Source organism: Haemaphysalis longicornis, unplaced genomic scaffold (genome assembly GCF_048455015.1).
Source record: "Haemaphysalis longicornis isolate Haplotype H1 unplaced genomic scaffold, Haemaphysalis longicornis Haplotype H1 scaffold_5, whole genome shotgun sequence".
Lineage (NCBI taxonomy): Eukaryota > Metazoa > Arthropoda > Arachnida > Ixodida > Ixodidae > Haemaphysalis > Haemaphysalis longicornis.
The window spans coordinates 55320703-55339895 of NW_027526385.1; the positions used below are offsets into that span (position 1 = coordinate 55320703).

General features: G+C 47.3%; 1 long non-coding RNA gene across 1 annotated transcript in view; it reads right to left on the reverse strand.

Moving 5' to 3' along the window:
* Positions 1-17153, reverse strand: part of LOC144139234 (uncharacterized) — a 95292-nt gene extending 78139 nt beyond the window's left edge. The window contains exon 1 of the long non-coding RNA XR_013316107.1: positions 16997-17153. This is a non-coding gene — a long non-coding RNA (uncharacterized LOC144139234). The remainder of the gene's footprint in view (positions 1-16996) is intronic.
* Positions 17154-19193: the final 2040 nt, after the last annotated feature.

Consider the following 19193-nt stretch of genomic DNA (forward strand, 5'->3'; position numbering starts at 1 on the left):
TGATCCGGACTAGACGGCATAGAAAATGGAGTGCCAACGCCGCAGCCCTTTTAAACTCGCATCAGTGAAGCTGCACTCAGCACATCTCCCACACTCTGCGTTTGCACGCTCGCGGAATCGATCGCCTGGGAACGTCACCGCCAACATCGATTTAATAACGAGCTCGCCCTCCTCCGTGTCTCTCTTTCAACACCGAAGTGAGTCTCTCGAGATCGGAGGGACATTTTAGACACCGCCGGCAGCAGAAGCAACAGACGCGGCCGGGGGGCTCTTCTAGGATTCGTGAAGCCGTAGTCGCCTCGTCCTTTTCCCCGCGTTCTTCATTGCAGTCTCTGTCGGCGCTCATAAAATATCCAAGACTTGAGTCGGCGGTCGACGCCCTGGTATTTACCCGGATTGCCCCGGTGTAGTTCTTTGCCTTTGCGGGACTACTCGTGCGCATGCGTGTTTTGCGGAGCTAGACTTGCAGTAGTGTTCCTTGCGAAAACGAAATAGAATAACGAGAATTTTGTGCATGTGTGATACGAAGACCCTTAAATCGCGTTTAGAAAGCCTGAATTCCTGACTGATTCCAAATTCAGTCATCTGGGCTGTCCATTCAACTTGGCTTCTCAAGGCATCTTAAAGGGATCAGCGGTTGTTGAAAGATCTTTCTTTCACGTACGTGCTTTTGGCTTAGTCGGGATGTTTCGGGAAACGGGTAACGAGTCCCGCCGTCACCATATCACCAGGGTGCACACGTCTATTCTGTCCAGTTTGGTCAATGCGGGGACCATTGTACGACATTGTCCTCACCAACACTACCTTCTCCACAGGGGGTGTGTAAGAGCATTGCATTGTGTAGTACTACAGAATGCAATACTGCAGAATACAATGCAATGCAATGGGAGACCTAACGCACGTGCGTTATGTCTCCTAGTGAAACCTTTAATTCGGCAGAAAGTGTTAGATATCCGGATGGAATGTTGACCTCGAATGAAGCCGGCGTCTAGACGAACGGCAATAAACCCAAGGAAGCCTAGAAGGGTATTAAAACAAGCCTACCGTGCAAACAAAAGTTCAAATGATTACTAAAACAAGAACATTCATTAGTACTGTTATTTAGGGTAATAATATTGGGCGGAATAAAATAGATCACAGTGAATTAGGAGGCATTAGCCGAATGTAGGTGTAATAAGAAGTGTATAAAATGAAATAATGATTGATTAGGTATTGATAGTAACAGTTTAGAAAAAGGCGAGAAAAAGAGATAAGGGAGAAATAAGGTGAAATTACGTTGAAATATGGTTAGGCTAAGGGTGATTAATTGATTAGGGTGGCTAAAGATGTATTAAGATAGAATACGGTGAATCAGAATATACAGGGATGGATTAATGTACACTAAGATGTGTGAAGGTGGATTAGCAATGATAAAATACCGTGACTTCTTTGTCGACGTGTACGTGAAATGTACCTGTCATAACAATACGCCAAGCTCTTGCCTTCGAAACACGTAAAAAGATGTGTACTTACATTTTTTTAGTTCATATATTGTCTTATAATATGGTTTTTTGTGTCTCATAATAAAGCACTCTTTATAATGACGCCTTTGGAGAAAGTGTTTAAATATAGGAACATTTTAGCTGCAGCTCAAAACTCTCAATCCGAACAAGAAACATGACGGGTGTTCCAATACCACAGACATTGATGAATGATGATTTATTATTGATGGTGGGGCTTAATGCGCCGAATTCTTAAGCTACGCCTGGGCACGCTATAGTGGAGGGCTCCAGATTAGTTTTCACAACCTGTGGATGCTTAACGTTTGCCAAAATCTTAACACGCCGGCGTTTCCACCTTTTGCCTCTATCAAAAAATTAGCCACCGCGGCCAGGTTCGAACCCGGGTCCTTGAGCTCAGCCGCACAACGCCTTAACCACTGCGCCACCGCGGAGGGCACACCTCGGACATGAAGTGATAAGCATCGAAAGCCGCTGTATATAGCCGGGACAATCTATTGAAATAAGACTTAATGATTTTTAAAGAACCGGACAACTTTAGAACAAATCGAAGAATTGCCAATGTTCTTTTTTTTTTTTTGCATGCCCTGTTTACATGCACTGTGTGGACGTTAGTTTAACGCAAGAACAAACGAAAGGCTTTAGCCTTCATTAATTGAGACGTACCGTGACCTATAACAGTCTCACAAAAAAAAAACTACTTATGACGGTATAGGAGCCGAATATGATTTAATTTCATATTTCTTGAGCTTTTTGACTTCTTTACTGCCCTTTATTAAGTTTACCCGCTGATATCCTGAAAAATTGAAAAGAAGTGTCGGGTTCTTTTCCCATAACCCGGATGTTCTTCTGTTGAAAGTTCGCAATAAATGTCTGTAAGAGTGCCTTCTTCACAACGATGCTAGTACAACGCGAAGAAGCATCCAAGCGGAGGCGTTAAACAAAGACAAATAGTCGGAGACAGGAAGCTGAACCCCACCGGATTAATTACTTTTCGCTGACATGTAACGATGATTGATTGCTCCATCCACCTAATGACAAGATAAGGGTGTAAAAGGGGACCACTAAAAGGGCACGGGATCCTCACAATGCTTGTTTCGGCCGAATATGTTGGTATACTTTTTTTGCCTTTTAGCTTTCACGCGCGTCAACTGTAGGCAGACCCCATTCATGCTTCTTGTCTAGCATTACCATTGCTTTTTCATCTATTTGAAGTTACAGAACGTTTTTACTCTTTTACGGTTTATTCACATTGATTGATTGATTGTCGGGCTTAACGCGCCGACGCAACGCAGACGATGAGGCGTGCCGTAGTGGAGGGCTCCGGATTAATTTTGACAACCTGGGGATCTTTAGGTTTATTCACATGGTGCCTGTTTTAATGCAAAGTCGTTTCCACGGCCTATTGTTCCCTCTGTTCCTTGTTTTGCAGCGTGAGCTACACTGGCCGAGGTTGAGCAGTTTCGCGTGGATCCTGGAGAGCCGTGTTGCGCAAGCGCGGCACGTGGCGGCCCTGTCAACTTGATGATCATGCGAGGAGTGGTCGGGTGGGGAACCTATGGCTCGTGAATCGCAGCAACACCGGTGTGCGCCTGTGAAACCACACCCCACGTGCACAGCGTCTTCGCTGACGACCTCTGTTCCGCACGTGGCGGCCCGGTCCAATTGATTATCATGTGAGGGGTGGCCGGGTGTGCAACCGATGGCTCGTGCGTCGCAGCAACACCGCCGTGCGCCGGTGGAAACAGCATTGCTCTGCGGTGATTGGTGACGCTGCGCCAGAGCCGCTTGATAAATATACACGTGTCACATTATGCATATACCGTGTGTGTGTCACTGAAGCAGCAGTAAGCACGATAACCAAGCTAATCCTAGACAACCAGGAAAGCTAAGAATAACCAGGTGAACCTTAACTCACGCTACGTATATCTTGGCATAGCCGAGCTAAGCCACTGCTAATTTTTTACTCAAGGTCTGAAACGGTAGCGCTTCGACTAGGGTAGCCGAAACTTCTTAGCGGGGATAGTCAGGTAGTACGTTAGTGCGTTATCACTATTTCCGGTTGATCATCTCTGCACCCACACCTCGACATATCTGATGATAGGTCATAGCCACGGTCGTTATAAAACTCATAGGCAAAGCACTGGACGCATAATCTAAAGGTTGTGGCTTCGGTCCCCATGTTGTACTGCAAACTGATTTTCACCCATTTTGTCTAACACCCTAACACTGTATCCAGAAACAAATAAAAACACCTTTTCCAAGGATGTAATCAACGATAAAACACCGTCTAAACGGTGTATTCTTCTGTTTTTGCTGGGGGGAAAATATACTATAAATAGAGACCGAAGCTTCAGGCACGAAAAATCAAGGTTTTAGGAACGTATAACAGGAACAGAAAAGAGCCATTTAGGCAAATATAGGTGCCAAATACTGTTGTTTGGGCACATATAAGATCGAATAAAATTTAATTCAGCAGCGTATTCAATGACGTTTTCTTTACTTGCAGTAAAAACAGCGGACACGTCTTGTGCTGTAAGAAAGTACTTTTATTTTCTTCATTAAAATACTCCCCGCAAAAGTTGCTATTTCAAGAGATTTACATGAAATGCAGGGTGAGTCTACAACAAAAGAAAGGCTCAAAAGCTGTGACAAACCAGCCAATCTCAATGATTTGCTGCTGGAAGTTGTACAATTGTGTGCGAAAAAACAATGCTAACGTCCACTGATGCTGGAGAAGCGTGCTTGGACTTCGGAACGCTTTGTGACCTGATTCCATCTGAAATAACCGAATGTTTGCAGCTCAGTAGCTTCGGCAGTTTTTTTAGCATAGGTAATCCAGAAATTTTATATCAGACTTGAATGGCAGCATGTCAGAGAGGAATGGCTCCATTAGCCGCTGGTGCTGCGGGATGGTGGCGGTTCTGTCCTCGGCCTTCGAAGTGAGCTCAGCATTTTTAGTCAGAGTGGCGCTAAGCTCTCAGCTTCGAAAATGCTTCCTGCTAGGAGTGTGAAATAAGCACACGAATTTGCCGAATCACGTTTAAGTGTAGCGAAGTGTAGATAATTTGCGCTGCGGCGGTTTTCTCGACTGTAAAGCTGTATCACCGGCGAGTATCTTCGTAGTAGTTTTCCGCCCTTAGCCTAGTTTTTTTAGGGGGTAACAAAATAATCTGGTCGAAGTAGTCCAGAGTTTGACGGAATACCGTCTGGTCAGGTAAAAGCATGGTTGTGACGATGAAACGTAGGTCACTGACCAAGTCAAAGAAGCGGTTTGACGTTTCGGTACCCCTACGGGTACCTTGATCACAATGAGCATGTGCGTGGAAAACGAAGCTATATATTGGGCATGAGGCGTCGCAATGAGGTGGCATAGATACGGTGCAGATTGCCGTCTGTTCTGTTGATAGTGTCGGCCGTCGTCTGAATGATGAGGGATTCGAGCAGCAATCGGGAAGACAGATTGCGCTCGGTTGTCAGAACTTTCGCCTCGTCCCAGTCGACCACGTGTCCCGTTTTCTCACAGTGCTCCGCCAGTGCGCTTGTTCTTGCATGGCCCTTGTTTACGTCGTTCGGGTGCTGCGTTAATCTTCTGTGAAGATTGCCCGTTTCGCCAATGTACACTGATTTGCAATCGGCGCACGGAATCTTGTAAACAACACCTGGGAACTTGGAGCGTGAGAGGGGGTCTTTTACGTTGACGAGGTCAGAACGCAGTTTGCTAGTTGGCACGTGTGCGATGTGCACACCGCGTTTCTTGAAAATGCGTGCGAGAGCTTCATTGATATGTGGGACGTAGGGAACCGCAGCGCTCCTCCCCGGCGGACGGGCACCCAGAAACCGAACAAGAACCCCTCGCGTCGTACGGGGAAATACTACAGTGGTACAGGCTCGGCAGGCGACTCAAGCCGCCCCCCCACCCCAACCTCACCAGAGCGGAAGCCGTGCTATACAGACAACTACAAACTAACTCGGTGATCACCCCGGTGCTGGCGCGCCACGTGTGTCCAGAGGTCTACGAAAGTGTGCTGTGCAGTGTGTGCGCGAGAACGAACGCAACGCTGGCCCACTTGCTGTGGGGATGTGAACGACACTCGCTGGAGGCAGACGGTGCAACGCGCCTGCCCGAGGACATTACGTATGCCATGAACTCGGGTGAGCACGAGGTGCAACTACGAACTATCCAGCGGCTCGAGGCTGCTCTCGCAGGGCAGAAGCGCAGGGAAGCGTCGTCGGGGGGTCGGCGGGTCAACACCCGAACACCCACCACGAACCGACCGCGCCGACGCCCGCGAGGCACTGCTTCGGGGACGACGTAATACTCGTCTAGGAAGGGCAGGCCCACCGTGGCCGAGGTCCCTACCTTCCGCAGGAACCTTCAATAAAGTCATTTTCTCTCTCTTCTCTCACGCTTTGGCGCGCTTCTTGTGGACGCTTCTGCTTGCTCACCTTGATGCATAGTTGTGTTCGTCGCCCTCTTTGCCTCTTTTCGGATAAAGTGCTTCGGGTAGCCATTCCGTTGCAGGTCTCTTTCGATCTTCTTCATTTCTTCTTTCAGGCTTTCCGGTTCAGAGCACGTCCGTTTTGCTCTGTTCACAAGTGACGTCACCACTGAACGTTTATGGGACATGGGGTGCGCCGAATGGAAGCTCAGGTACCTTCCGGAGTGCGTAGGTTTCCTGTATACGCTGAATGATAGTCCACTCGGGGAGCGTTTTACGGAATCGTTTTACGGGGAGCGTTTTAGGAGCGTTTTACGGGGAGCGTTTTACGGTTTACGGAGCGAATTGGAATCATTTCAACCACAGCCGAAGCTCTTCGTACGGTACATCGACGATTGCTTCTGCGTCATGGACAAGCAGCATGTTCGACGCTTCCTACAGCATCTGAATGATACAGAGGCTTCAATCAACTTTACTGTGGAAGAGGAATCCAATGGCTCTATTCCTTTTCTGGACACGCTCGTAAAACGCTCCCCGAGTGGACTATCATTCAGCGTATACAGGAAACCTACGTACTCCGGAAGGTACCTGAGCTTCTATTCGGCGCACCCCATGTCCCATAAACGTTCAGTGGTGACGTCACTTGTGAACAGAGCAAAACGGACGTGCTCTAAACCGGAAAGCCTGAAAGAAGAAATGAAGAAGATTGAAAGAGACCTGCAACGGAATGGCTACTCAAAGCACTTTATCCAAAAAGAGGCAAAGAGGGCGACGAACACAACTATGCATCAAGGTGAGCAAGCAGAAGCGTCCATAAGAAGCGCGCCAAAGCTTGCTGCGGTTCCCTACGTCCCACATATCAGTGAAGCTCTCGCACGCATTTTCAAGAAACGCGGTGTGCACATCGCGCACGTGCCAACTAGCAAACTGCGTTCTGACCTCGTCAACGTAAAAGACCTCCTCTCACGCTCCAAGTTCCCAGGTGTTGTTTACAAGATTCCGTGCGCCGATTGCAAATCAGTGTACATTGGCGAAACGGGCAATCTTCACAGAAGTATAACGCAGCACCGGAACGACGTAAACAAGGGCCATGCAAGAACAAGCGCACTGGCGGAGCACTGTGAGAAAACGGGACACGTGGTCGACTGGGACGAGGCGAAAGTTCTGACAACCGAGCGCAATCTGTCTTCCCGATTGCTGCTCGAATCCCTCATCATTCAGACGACGGCCGACACTATCAACAGAACAGACGGCAATCTGCACCGTATCTATGCCACCTCATTGCGACGCCTCATGCCCAATATATAGCTTCGTTTTCCACGCACATGCTCATTGTGATCAAGGTACCCGTAGGGGTACCGAAACGTCAAACCGCTTCTTTGACTTGGTCAGTGACCTACGTTTCATCTTCACAATCTGGTCGAAGTGTAAGAATCGGTAACTGCTGGTTGAAGACACAACTGCGCCTCGAAGATCGTAACTGCGGTTTATACGTTTACAGAGCTGAACGACCTCCTCAGCTCTTCACAACACCAACAAACACCATTGATACTACAGAGAAGTAAAATAATTTCGTACAAATCACTGAGCTTTTCTATTCTGCAGAAGAAGATGACTATCGAAGCTGCAGGAATAACAACACACAGTTCTAAACCCTATGTACCGATCAACAACATTACACAGCACGAAAGATTCGTTGCGAATAATTCCCTCAATGATAGGTTTCCAAATGCCCTTGAAGGTTACCCGGCGCGGCGAATGACGGCGGTCAGAACTGGATTACTCGAAAACTGCCACGATGTTCATTCCGATGAGCTCCGTTTCTCATTCCTTCTGCGTGCTACACCTGCTGCATCTTGCTGGCCGGCGGTGTACCGTGATTGGCGGCGTTATCGAGCACACTTGGCCTGGCCTTCTGTTATGAGCACAGTACTGTTGGCCATTGTGTCGTACCATTTCGGAATCTCTGGAGGACCTCACTATATTATCCGCAGGATATAATCATTCGAAACCTTTTTTGGGGGCCGTAGGCTTAGTACATAACATGTGATTGGTAACATCAGAAATGTGGCGTAAGGAGATCAAATCTCTAAAAGCACCGAAAGTGCGCAAACAAATGTAGAACACTTCTCTGCGCCTTTTTCATCGCCTTACTAGCTGTTTTATAGTTGCCGCTCTCGTCGAACCACTACAGTAGCGCTTTCGCTTTCAGTTACTTATACGGGGGGAGACTACGTTCACTTTTTTGTTTGTTTTTTTCACAGAAGTCCTGTTCTAGCTCGTACATCCCGTACATATAGAAGAAAAGTACTTCCGAGAATGATTAGCATGGAATCTTCAAAAGCGGTTTCTATAAACCACACTGGCGTCAACTGCCTTGTGACTGGAATTGTAAAGAAGCGCCTCGGGCTAATCCCACTCCTCCTTCACTACAGACAATATAAATAGTAAACAAACAGTTCGGCCTGAAATTCAGCGCGTGACCTCCTTTACAATTAAACGCGCCTGCCACTCCACGTATACAAGGCGCCGTGTCCTAGATGACTTGGGCCTAACTTTCAAAGCGGGCGATTTGAATTTCAATAACGCCGACTGCTCAAACTGGCGTCAGAACGTTCGCGAAATTCGGGAAGTCTGCTGGATTTTTCTTCTCCAAAATTAATTGCCTCTGCACTGACGGATGCAGGTCGCTGTTATAGCACTGAAGAAAGGACGCTGCTCCAGAATGGTTCATAATATCCTTGAGGGCGAGTTGAGAGCGCCGAAGCAGACGACGACGAAGAACGCACAGTGTTTGACAGCTTGTCTATAAATAATTGAGATACCTTTTTTTATAATTGTAATAACTGAGGCGCGTTTCTAGGCCCCGTTCTAAGTCGATCTGCACCAGTGCTATCTCTAAGAGGTGTCAGCGCTATTACGGAAGTTGCAGAACTCATCCTAACGTCCCTTACAACTCAACCGTAAACGTTTCCAGATTCCAAACACTGAATGCATGAATGAGCCGCGCAAAGTGGGGCAACTTCAGAAGTCCGGCGCTGCGTCGCGTCAAACGTCTCCCACCATTCACTACCTGAAATTGAAGACGGTGTGGACGTGCGAAAAAAGCTCCCCGCGAGCTCGTACGACCGTTTTGGTTATTTGGGGCATAACGGCGTCGGGAATACTTGGGTCGCTTATGTTTGTGCTTCCCGAACTAGGATTGTACCAGGAGTTCTTTCGAGGAAAACGGGAATCACGTTCACAGAGAGACGTGTAGGGTCGATTTATGATGACGAACCTTTTTCAGCGCATTTCATCTCCATTCCCTCCTACATTCTCCTAATCATACGCGTCTTCCTGCCCAGTTTAAAGGTTAACTTGCCCCTTCTCTGCTATTAGTTCCTCCCTCCCCTCCATTCCCTTTTTAATGCCAGGCTACAGCCATCTGCACTCGTGAAGACACTCAAAGAACGGTGTAGGATTTCGCGCTTCAGAATTGCACCATCATAAGCGGGTCTCTCAGGTAGGCTCCGTAAAAGCGCCTGTAGGTTATTTACGATTCTTTCTTACTGCGCATGAATCAGTACCTTTCAGAAGGCCGCGAAACAAAACCTGTCCACTCGTCTACGAAGCAACCACTATCAGCGAAGCCCAGTGGGAAGTATAATCCATGGGAGATATCCTGTAACGAGAGTCGCTTTCCTCCTTTTCTCACTAATCACACAGCCCGCCTGAGGGAGGTGCTGAGAGGAGCGGAAGAAAAATGCGCGCTTTATCTCTGCCAGCTGCCGACCTTCCCGAGCTAGGGAGGGAAATATTCTAATTGAAACGGGAAGCTCTATCCACGGGAGATATAGCGACGGGTGTGGCCACATATGCGTAGGGGCTGGTGACTCGAGGGGCAACCAGAATACATCGCTTAAGGGAAAGTTCGCCAAGTAGACCTAATTCCGTGCAGTACACGTGCATGCGCCACTTGGAAGTTGAACATTGCATAGTCTTAACAAACGTGTTTCGTACGAAGTTTCTACCCAGCCCCCTGGTAGATGGCCAGTAGGGATGGTTTGAGCTTGTCGTGGCTAGTAAAGATTAGTACTTCGCAACTAATTCAATAGTAACGCGAATAAGATTGTTCTGTACGTCACGTTTTAGAGCATGCCGCGTTATGTTGCAAAACAGTTAGCCCTACCGCTCCGGAGTGCTCTTTTAAAGCCAAATTTAAACTTTTGACTCAGACTTCTGGGTTCCATTCTAGTAACGTCACGCTGTCAAGGATGACGCAGATTGTATGGAAGAATAAAGTTTGTTGGACCGAAGATCTGCTCCCCAATAAATGTTGAAGAATACACAAGCGTCGAAGGATCAGTCAACAAAGTGACATGCAGAGATGGTGGTGAGCGAGTAGAATGCCGCGGAGTTTGATCTTCATGAATAGATATCAGAACACTCTTCCCTCCACAACCATAGAAATAGATCGAAAACATGGCGGTTCAAACAAGAACATTCTAGGTTACTTACGGACAGGTGACCCCCTTTCCCTTAAACAGTTTTCCCTGCCGCGGCATACGATAGAAGAAGCCAAAGGGCGCTCTGTTCGAAATCCAGGATAAGATAAATGAGCTGGGTTACATCCGTGGCATCGTTGACCACCGACAAGCATTCCATAGGTTGCGAGCAAGCTAAGGAGTTGCAGTGGCCGCCAAAACAGAAATTTTCATTCATCAATGATTTTTTTAACGTATTTATCAGCAAGAAACCGTAACGCCTGAAGGACCTTTGGAAGTAAAATAATTAAGGAACGCTGCCCGCTGCCATGTTGCCTTTTCTTTATCAAACCAAGAAATACGGTGCAGAATGCACAAGAAGTGAACACGCGCTTTGCTTAGAACACAACATAACATAAGCCGGGCGGTAAGAGGCGCTCGTAACAAAACATCGGTTACAAAGGCATTGTGCGGGACAGCAGCTTAGAGTATGTAGCTTAATGACCGAGATGGAATTAAGTTAGCTGCTGGGCCCTATGCCGCAGTGCGCACCGTTTTGTTGTCGTGAGTACATAGTTATCCGAGATTCGGATCATGCATGCGGGAGTGAACTAGCGTGTCTCTCGAATGTGCCAGATACCAAACCTCCCCATTGTCAAGCGAGCGCTCGATCTGCTGTGCAAAGGAACCAGAATTAAATGCTCACGTGAACATTCTGTAGGGGGGTGCTGTTTGGCACTAACGCTTTCGCCACCACAACATGTCTTTTGGTAGTGTATCTCATGATACACGGTGTCATAGTGCAGCTTGTTCAAGCAGTCCGTTACTAATGAATCTGCTGTCTACTGAAGAACGCCGCCCTAACAAATATAGGGCCGAAATACTACGGGTAGACGTTCGGGATTTACAAGTCAATGTATTTCCTTCGGGTTTGCCCAGTCCTTATTCTGTGTTCATACGTTGCACTGAAAACAATTACTCTATAAGCATAGGCTTTGCTGCCCTTTAGACATTGAATTTATTTGAGAGAGCTTACGTTCTCTGTATTAGTTTTATGGAATCTTTCGCGTAGGCGGTGTCGTTGTTGTGTTATTTTAAGGGGCGGGTATTGTTTGTAAGATGCGTGTTCATTTATTCTGACGGGAAGGTTAATAATTAAACAAAACATTAATTAATTAATTATTAATTCGTTAATAGTTATTATCCAAAGAGCAGATGTCGAATGTCTCATTTTGAGGAAAAGGAAGGAAAACGAAAAAGAACCGAAGAAAAACTAGCGAAGCTTGCACTAAGTAGTGTAAGGCTTGAACAATAGCGAAGCTGCAGGATTTGTTTTATACGTGAGCACTGAGAGACACATCACAACGCATTCGTACAAGTTTGAAATTGTTTCTTTGCATTTTCCGTAGTCGATCTGCACTGTGCTAGTAGTAGTCCTCGTCACATGCATAGATGCCGTCGTTTTCCCATACCAAACAATACATGCGCGGTAGCCCTTGACGACACCTGGGGTGCAGCGGTGGCACGTACGTGTACGATGTACCCGCGGCATTCCTCAAGTCCCGTCCAGGTGGCGTGGAGCAGGTGTTGCGCCAGCTGTGACGTTGTTGGTTGCTAGCAACGCGACGTGCTCCTTGGGGTTTTGGCTGGTTTTCTTTTTTTTTTCATAAAGCCACTGCCCCGCGCCAGGGGACGCTCAGCGGCTGTAGCTAGGCACGCGCTCTCGAGCGCTCGGTATTTTCTTTGTACATATTTTTAACGCATTAGAGACACCCATTAAGGCCAGCTACAACAGCTCCACTCTTCAAAAAACGATTGGCTAGTGCTACTGGGTCTCCTCATACGCCCGCCCCGCACACGGGCCCCCCAGTCGAGGCCGTATCGGGGAAAAGTATCTTTTCAGTTCAGTTGAAATTATATAACCATAAAAGGTTACTCAGTACATTATCGCCAAACGACGTTTATCCCGAAACATCTGAGAGCCGTTTTTGAAATGGTTCTCACGCTGCATTCTTATTGCGAAAAATCAGAGCCGACTGACTTTCTCCTTAATGCTCCTTGCGAAGCTCTTCAGCGCCCTTATTGCAAAACGCGATTGAGAGTAGTTCTAGCGAAGAAAATAGCAGCGGGAATGAGTTACGTCAGTCTGCTGTGCTTTCCAGGCACTCATAACAGTTTTTGTGGAAGCAAGCAGCAAGGGCATAGAAAGGCGAAGTCGCAAAAAACTCAGAGATGGGCACGCTGTTGGAAATTTGGAGTCCTTAAAGAGCGGCGTTGACGATCGATATGCCGTGTCAGAGATGGGCGAGAGACGTGGAACAGAAGCTGTTGGAGGTGGAGTGAGTGCGTTTGGAAGTTGGCGAGAGCGGTTACAAATACCACCCCTCCCCATGACCTCCCTTTTTCGCCCAGTGCGCAAGCAGTTCCCTGTCCGTCCCTCTGCCTTTTGGCGCTGCGGTTGTGCTGAAAAGGAGACAACTAGAAGCGCTAGCAACCTTTAGCGCTGTCACTCAGTTTCAGAGTGCTCCGGCAGCGGAGAACCTCGAAATTTATGACGCGGCACATCCCAGGGGCTACCGTAGTCCGGCCGACCTCCTCCGTGTTCAAAACCGGTTTTCACATTTTCTTACACTTACACTCATTTGGGCTGCGTTGATAAGTACTACCTCGTAAATTTATACATACTTCAATATTATATTTTATCGGTAACTTGATGAATGAATACACTGCGGTTGTCCGTGTTTTGCGAAATATGCGTTTTCTCTACCCTCAGTATACAGAGGGAAGAAGTTGTGAGCGATCTAGCTAAGTGATACCGCTGCGTCGTGCACGAGGTTTCGAGGATCTCTCAGTGCGTGCATTGTTACACTTCTCTGGAGGCCTGTGGTTGGTTCTCTTCGATATCGCCTTTTTGTAGCGAAAGCTACAGTGCGCTATATCGGGAAATCTTCGCGGGGTGAACAGGTTTGACCTTGAGAGCTAGAGGTCAAACCACACCCCCTTCCACAAGCTCCCGGATTGGAGCAGCGCCCGATGGCGGAGAGAGATAGCCGAGGAGGGACCAGATAAGTGCGCGGGAACCGCGCCGCCACCTGCCGGAGGAAGGCGGCAACGCCGCCGCCACAGTGGTGAGTGCGCGCGACGAAGGAAGGCTAAGTGCGCGTTGAGCCGAGTGCGATGGAGTAGGATGAACATCCAGCTGTGGACCCTCGTACAGCGGCGACGCTTAAACAACGCCGCGAGACAAAAAAGAGGAGACACGCTACTGTTGCGTCCAGATTCGCTACTTTGAAGTCTTACGCGTTAGTTTGAGCTTCCTTCATTTTTGCGTCGCTCGTGGACAGAACCGAAGATTCTAGCTGAATTTACGAAGTAAAGCGAGGAATGCTGTAAGAAAAATCTAGGGAAGCTTGCACTCATGCGCAAGACTTGAATCGCGAAGTGTTGTAGTTGAGCATTGACTGACACATAGGTATTTTCAGCAGCACGCCCTGCGTTTCGGTTCGCGGCCACTTCCACGACAAGCGAACTATCCGCGGCCGGGCCATGCCGAGAACTGCGAAGACGTGGCGCGCGAGGTCTCTCGTGCTATACTGAGCGCATGCGCATGACGACGCCAGGTCTAGCGCGAAGGGCTCCTGCGAGAATCAGCGCATGCGCACGGCCCTCTCGAGTGTTGTGACGGCCGCTATCACGTGTCTGTGCGTTGTAGAGCTGGTAATGCCACACCTGTGCGACGCCCACGTGATAACGTCCCTCGAGGGGAGTTTTCGGTGCACACAAACACCGAACTTACGGCCAGTAACAGCAGCTGAGCTGTTGAACGCTGAACACGCTCAAGAGCGATGCAGACCTGCAAATACATCCTTTCATTTTTGTTCGCAGAAATTTTGTGGTTACGTGCGACGATGTCCAAATGTTTTTTTTTTTTGCAGAACACGCGACGCAAAGTGTTCGCTAATACACCAACGAGAAATTCTCCACTTCATGCCGTATTGCAAGTATCTCGTTTTCGATGTCTTGAGGCTGTCGCTCGTGGTACTTCTAACCGACGAAAATAAAGAGATTAGCAAGAAAGAAAAAAAGCAACAAAGAAAGGAACAAAGACAAAGAGAGAAAGAAGAAAAGAAGGAAATAAAGAGAGGAAGGAAGGAAGGAAGGAAAAAAGAGAGGAAGAAAGCAAGAAGGAAAGAAAGCAAGAAGGAAATAAAGAAAGTAAGACACAAAGAAAAAATAGAGAAAGAACGGAAGAATGAAACAAAGTAAGGAAGTCAGAAAGAATGAAAGTGAAAATACTGAAGGTCAGAAAGAACGACAGTAAGAAAGAAGGAAAGAATGAAAGAAACAAAGTAAGTAAGGAAGGAAGGAAGAGAGAACGATGGAAGGAAAGAGAAAGGAAAGACAGAACGAAGGATAGGAAGAACAAAAGAAATAAAGGAAGAAAGACAGAAAAAAAATAAACAAACCAGGGAAGGAAAGAAAGAAAGGAAGGAAGACTTTGCATTACGGGAAGGTATATCCAGTTTTAATAATTACGTAGCTCACAATAAAATTGTAAATATTGTGGAATTCCCGTCTGCACCACTACAGCTTCATTGTTCTTGCAGCTTCACCGTAGTGGAAGGGCTCCAAATTTCTTTCCCGCACTTCGAGTCATTTTGTCAAGACCATATTTTTCCTGTTTTTATCATGAGGGGCCTTTTTATCCACAGATGCACTCGGTACTTGCCGGCGGTAATGGCGGGCGCGGCACTTCGGTACCGCACAACTACCCTCGTCACTCATCCACTCATCCGCTCTTCATCCGGCACTAGCTTAATTGGTATATTGTTTGAATCGAATTAAGGGCTTCCGTGTCTAGTGGAATAAGGATATAACGATGCAGGGAACGCTTCGGTGTGTACCTGAATTGCAAATCGGTGTAGGCAATTCTAAGAAGTGTCGGTATGGACGGCAGATACGTTATCCTGCTAGTGACCAGTTCTAAGCAGAATTTCACTGGACCAGGCGGACGTTTACCTTGCAAAAGTAATCTCTTCATCTGCGGCGAGCTATTACTGACCCTCCAGTGGTAAGTGTACGTGAAAACGGCTCTTGCGAGGTAGTGCAGAGCTGCGAGATGGCTCTAAACACTAAGAGGCTGCATTTAGATGCAGCTTGCAACCATTGAAAACGTCATCACCCCTCTACAAAGGGATATCACTAAGGATCAATCAATCCATCAATTAGTGCAGGGTCAGCAGCTAATGTAGCGCAAGAAGCACAGCTACGCTTATAGCCCCCACATACAGGTATGAGTTTCGTTTGGCTGCCAAACGAGCACGCCACACAAATAACGGTTGACGGGGCCGCATTCGAAGCGAGCTCCAGTGGGGCCTAAGCTGGACCATGACAATGATTCTAACCTTGCATGCATATTAGAAACATATCATCTAGAAACCTATATAGAAACATAACGGCATAAATGGAAGAGGTTGCTGAGGAACATCTCACATTTGACAATGGCTGAAAAATCACCGGATAGTGAAGAAAGAAAACATTACACCGAAGGTAATTTGAAGGAAATAAAAATTTACCACTACGTTCGAACCTGAGGCGGTAGAAATTATGGGCAACATTCAGCGGATGTTTAGTGCTTTCAATGCAATACAATATGCCCGCTGGTGATTTAAATGCTGGCGTGGATGACTTGGCTAACAAGTGACAGGTAACCATAAATGGCACACAACTAAGCTATCTTTCAATGGGTTTTGCGTAAGCGGAAATGCTCTGTAGGTAGCTTCAAGAAAGATTGCTACTAAAGTTTGTGACAGCAAACCAGACAGCTAACTAAAGACTAGCAGCCAACTAGACACTACACGTCACTACATCGGTCGTTTAGAGATCGAGCAGCCGCGTCTATTTGACTTGGGCTGGATTCGACAAAGTTGGCGATGCAAAAGTTATCGCTGCGGTTAGCGCAGCTGGCTGCTGCTTTGCTCAGCCGGGATCAAATCCTACATAAAACCATTTTTATTTCGCTTTACAGCGATGGCCATTTTGGTGCTTTTCGTGTTGATGCTGAAGGCGATAAAGACTATGACTTCAATGACTGAAATTACTTTCAGCGTTTAATAAGACGCCTAAAACTTTGCCTTAATAATAATTGTTCAAGTTATAAACATGTGGTAAACTTTATAATATTTCTGTCTACGTGCTCGGTCCGTGGGGATGTTTCCTAGCAAACCAAATACTTGCAGGCATTCTACCTAGCGAGATAGAAAAAGAATGTCCGCCCAGCAGCCACAAGACACGCCACCGTGGTTCGCAGAAAGGCCCCGCGACTTCAGAAAATTTTAATCCATATCCATCCAGGTGTCACACACGTCACGCTGGATGTTTTAACGCAAAACATGCCTTAAAAACGCGAAGAATGTTCTCATCGCGCGAATTTTTTCTTCCATTACCCGTATTTTTAGTTTTTAAACTAAACGCCAGCCAGCAAGTTGTTCGCCCATGTTAGAGAAAACAGCTCTTACACCGTTTCTTTAATCGTGCAGACTCCGACAAACGAAAACAACAAGAAGATGGATAAAGTTTATGGGCTTACCTATGTCTTCAAAGATCATACCACCGCGTTTAATAACATCACCTGATGGATTTGCTTTACTGCACGACGTACTAGGCTGCGTTCTTTCATAAGCAGTGCTTTGCGCTGTCGGCGCCAGACATCGTCTTCCTTTCAAGAAAATACGCCCTGTCTGGGCCTGTCATGCAACGTGGACAGCCTCATCTCGGGCGAAATTCAAAGAAGAGAGAAAGGGCACACAGACGGCAAGTAACAGCAATAAACAAATCACAAGTCGTGAAAGAAGGCGAAACAAGAGCGCGCGCTTTTGCGCATCACCGCAGCTGCCTCCAGTGAAGTGTTTGTCGTTTCCTTCCACAATGGCTTTGACACGGACGACGTTTTTTTTTGTTTTTCAGCGAAATGCAAGAGGAAGAAGGCGGGGGTGTGCTGCAGTTGAATGTGTTATTTGTCAGATGCGTGTGTTGGTAGCGTTGCGCAATCGGCGCTTGGTCTTACGAGCAATGTCAGCGACACGAACCATTGTTAGATTGCTTCACGAACGTTTTCCGCTGAAGCTAGCCAAACACAACAAAGACTTAAGTTATAAATTTAGATGAAAATTCGCAGAGACATTCAAGACTTGTTAAGTGAATTATTGGCGATATCATTTTGTGTTTGTTTCACGCTGTGAGTACGCCGACAGAAATCTGTTATGAGCTTGAAACGCAACATTCCGTTCTCCTACGGGTACAAGCCAGGCACTTCCTGTATGCAGGAAGTGCATGGCTTGTAACCTAGCACCATCTACTGTTTAATTTAAACACTCGGATTAATAGTAATGGCAGCCCACTATTTCGAGTCCGTGGCCTTTTATATAGTGGTTTGTTCTATAAGGGCCAGAGTTTGACCCCAAGCGGTTCCAACAATTCTTCTCTATTTCTTTTCTAAAGCTACTTTCTTCGACAACTGTTGCTTGATCTTTATGAAAATTAAGAAGGTTGGCAACCTTTGAGGTTGGCTTAGGGGCACGGTGTGGTGTATCGCCCCGTTTAAATAACGTTCTAGATATCGCCAGAAGTTCCAGGCTTTGATCTTAATGGGGCCGGAATGTCGCGCTTCGGACGGAAGTTCCTGCGCAACTGTCACATTCCCTCGAGTAGGTATTTAAAAATTCTGAGTAGATATGCTGACGCCTTAGCCAACAAAAACTGGCGAATTGATGGTGAGTTTTCGACGGCGGCCGTCATCGTTACTGTCCCATCTCTTTGAGTTCGTGAGATTTGCGGGTGGCCGCTTTCGCCGAAGCCAAACGAGAATCGAAATGTGGGCGAAGAATATCTGACGGCAGGTTTCATTTTAACTTGCAAACACACGTTATTGGGTTTGTGACAATGGTGGGCGGGTATGTTGACGTCATATTCAACGGGACCTTCAGTATCACCACAAAACAAGGCTGAATGCCGACGCAGGTGTTTATGCCGAAAGCCTTATTTCTCTATGTTTCAAGCCCGCGCGCTGTGAGGCACAGAAAATTGGTATTTAAAAAAGATAGTTAAGTTGCGCGGACTGGGGAGCGTGAACTGCGGTTCGCGCGTCAAGAAAGCAAAACAGCAGCGGTAAAGAGGGGTAGGCAACCGCGGCAAGTGCAATGCCAGTTACATTGAGAGGCGAGGGTAGCGGAGGGAGCGAATGGGAGGCACCTGGCGATGACGGTCAGCGGGTGGGACAAGATCCGGAGGGTGGTGTCCAGAGGTCTGGTCCAGTGCACCGAGAGAATAGACTTTATTAGGCCAAAAATTCTGTAGCCGTTAGGCGCCAGATGGAGTGGGGGCCTCTTCGCGAGCTCCATATGCTGTTCGGGCCTCCAGGCCCATGGAAATAAGTAGGACCTGGTCTTCCAGGCGGCGCTGAGCAGCAGTTTCCCATCCCTCAAGAAAGGCGGTGCAGGCCGGGTGGAGGGTAGGGGGGACGGTGTGGGAAAAGTCGCGCTCTCTAATTACGTGGCGGAGTTAACCTACTCGTTTGCAGAAAGGGCATTCCTTGTCGTATCACGCGGGGCAACTTTTGTTTTGAGTTAGAGGGTGCGGAAAGAACCCGGCTTGAATTTGCCGAGAGAAGCATTGTTCTTGTCGAGTAAGGGAGTGGTGAGGTGAGGGGAAATGTGCTCTACCCTCCCTGTAGTGACGGAGTATTTCGTGGTATCTAGTGATGGGTTGTTGTGCAGTTTCCTTGGCCC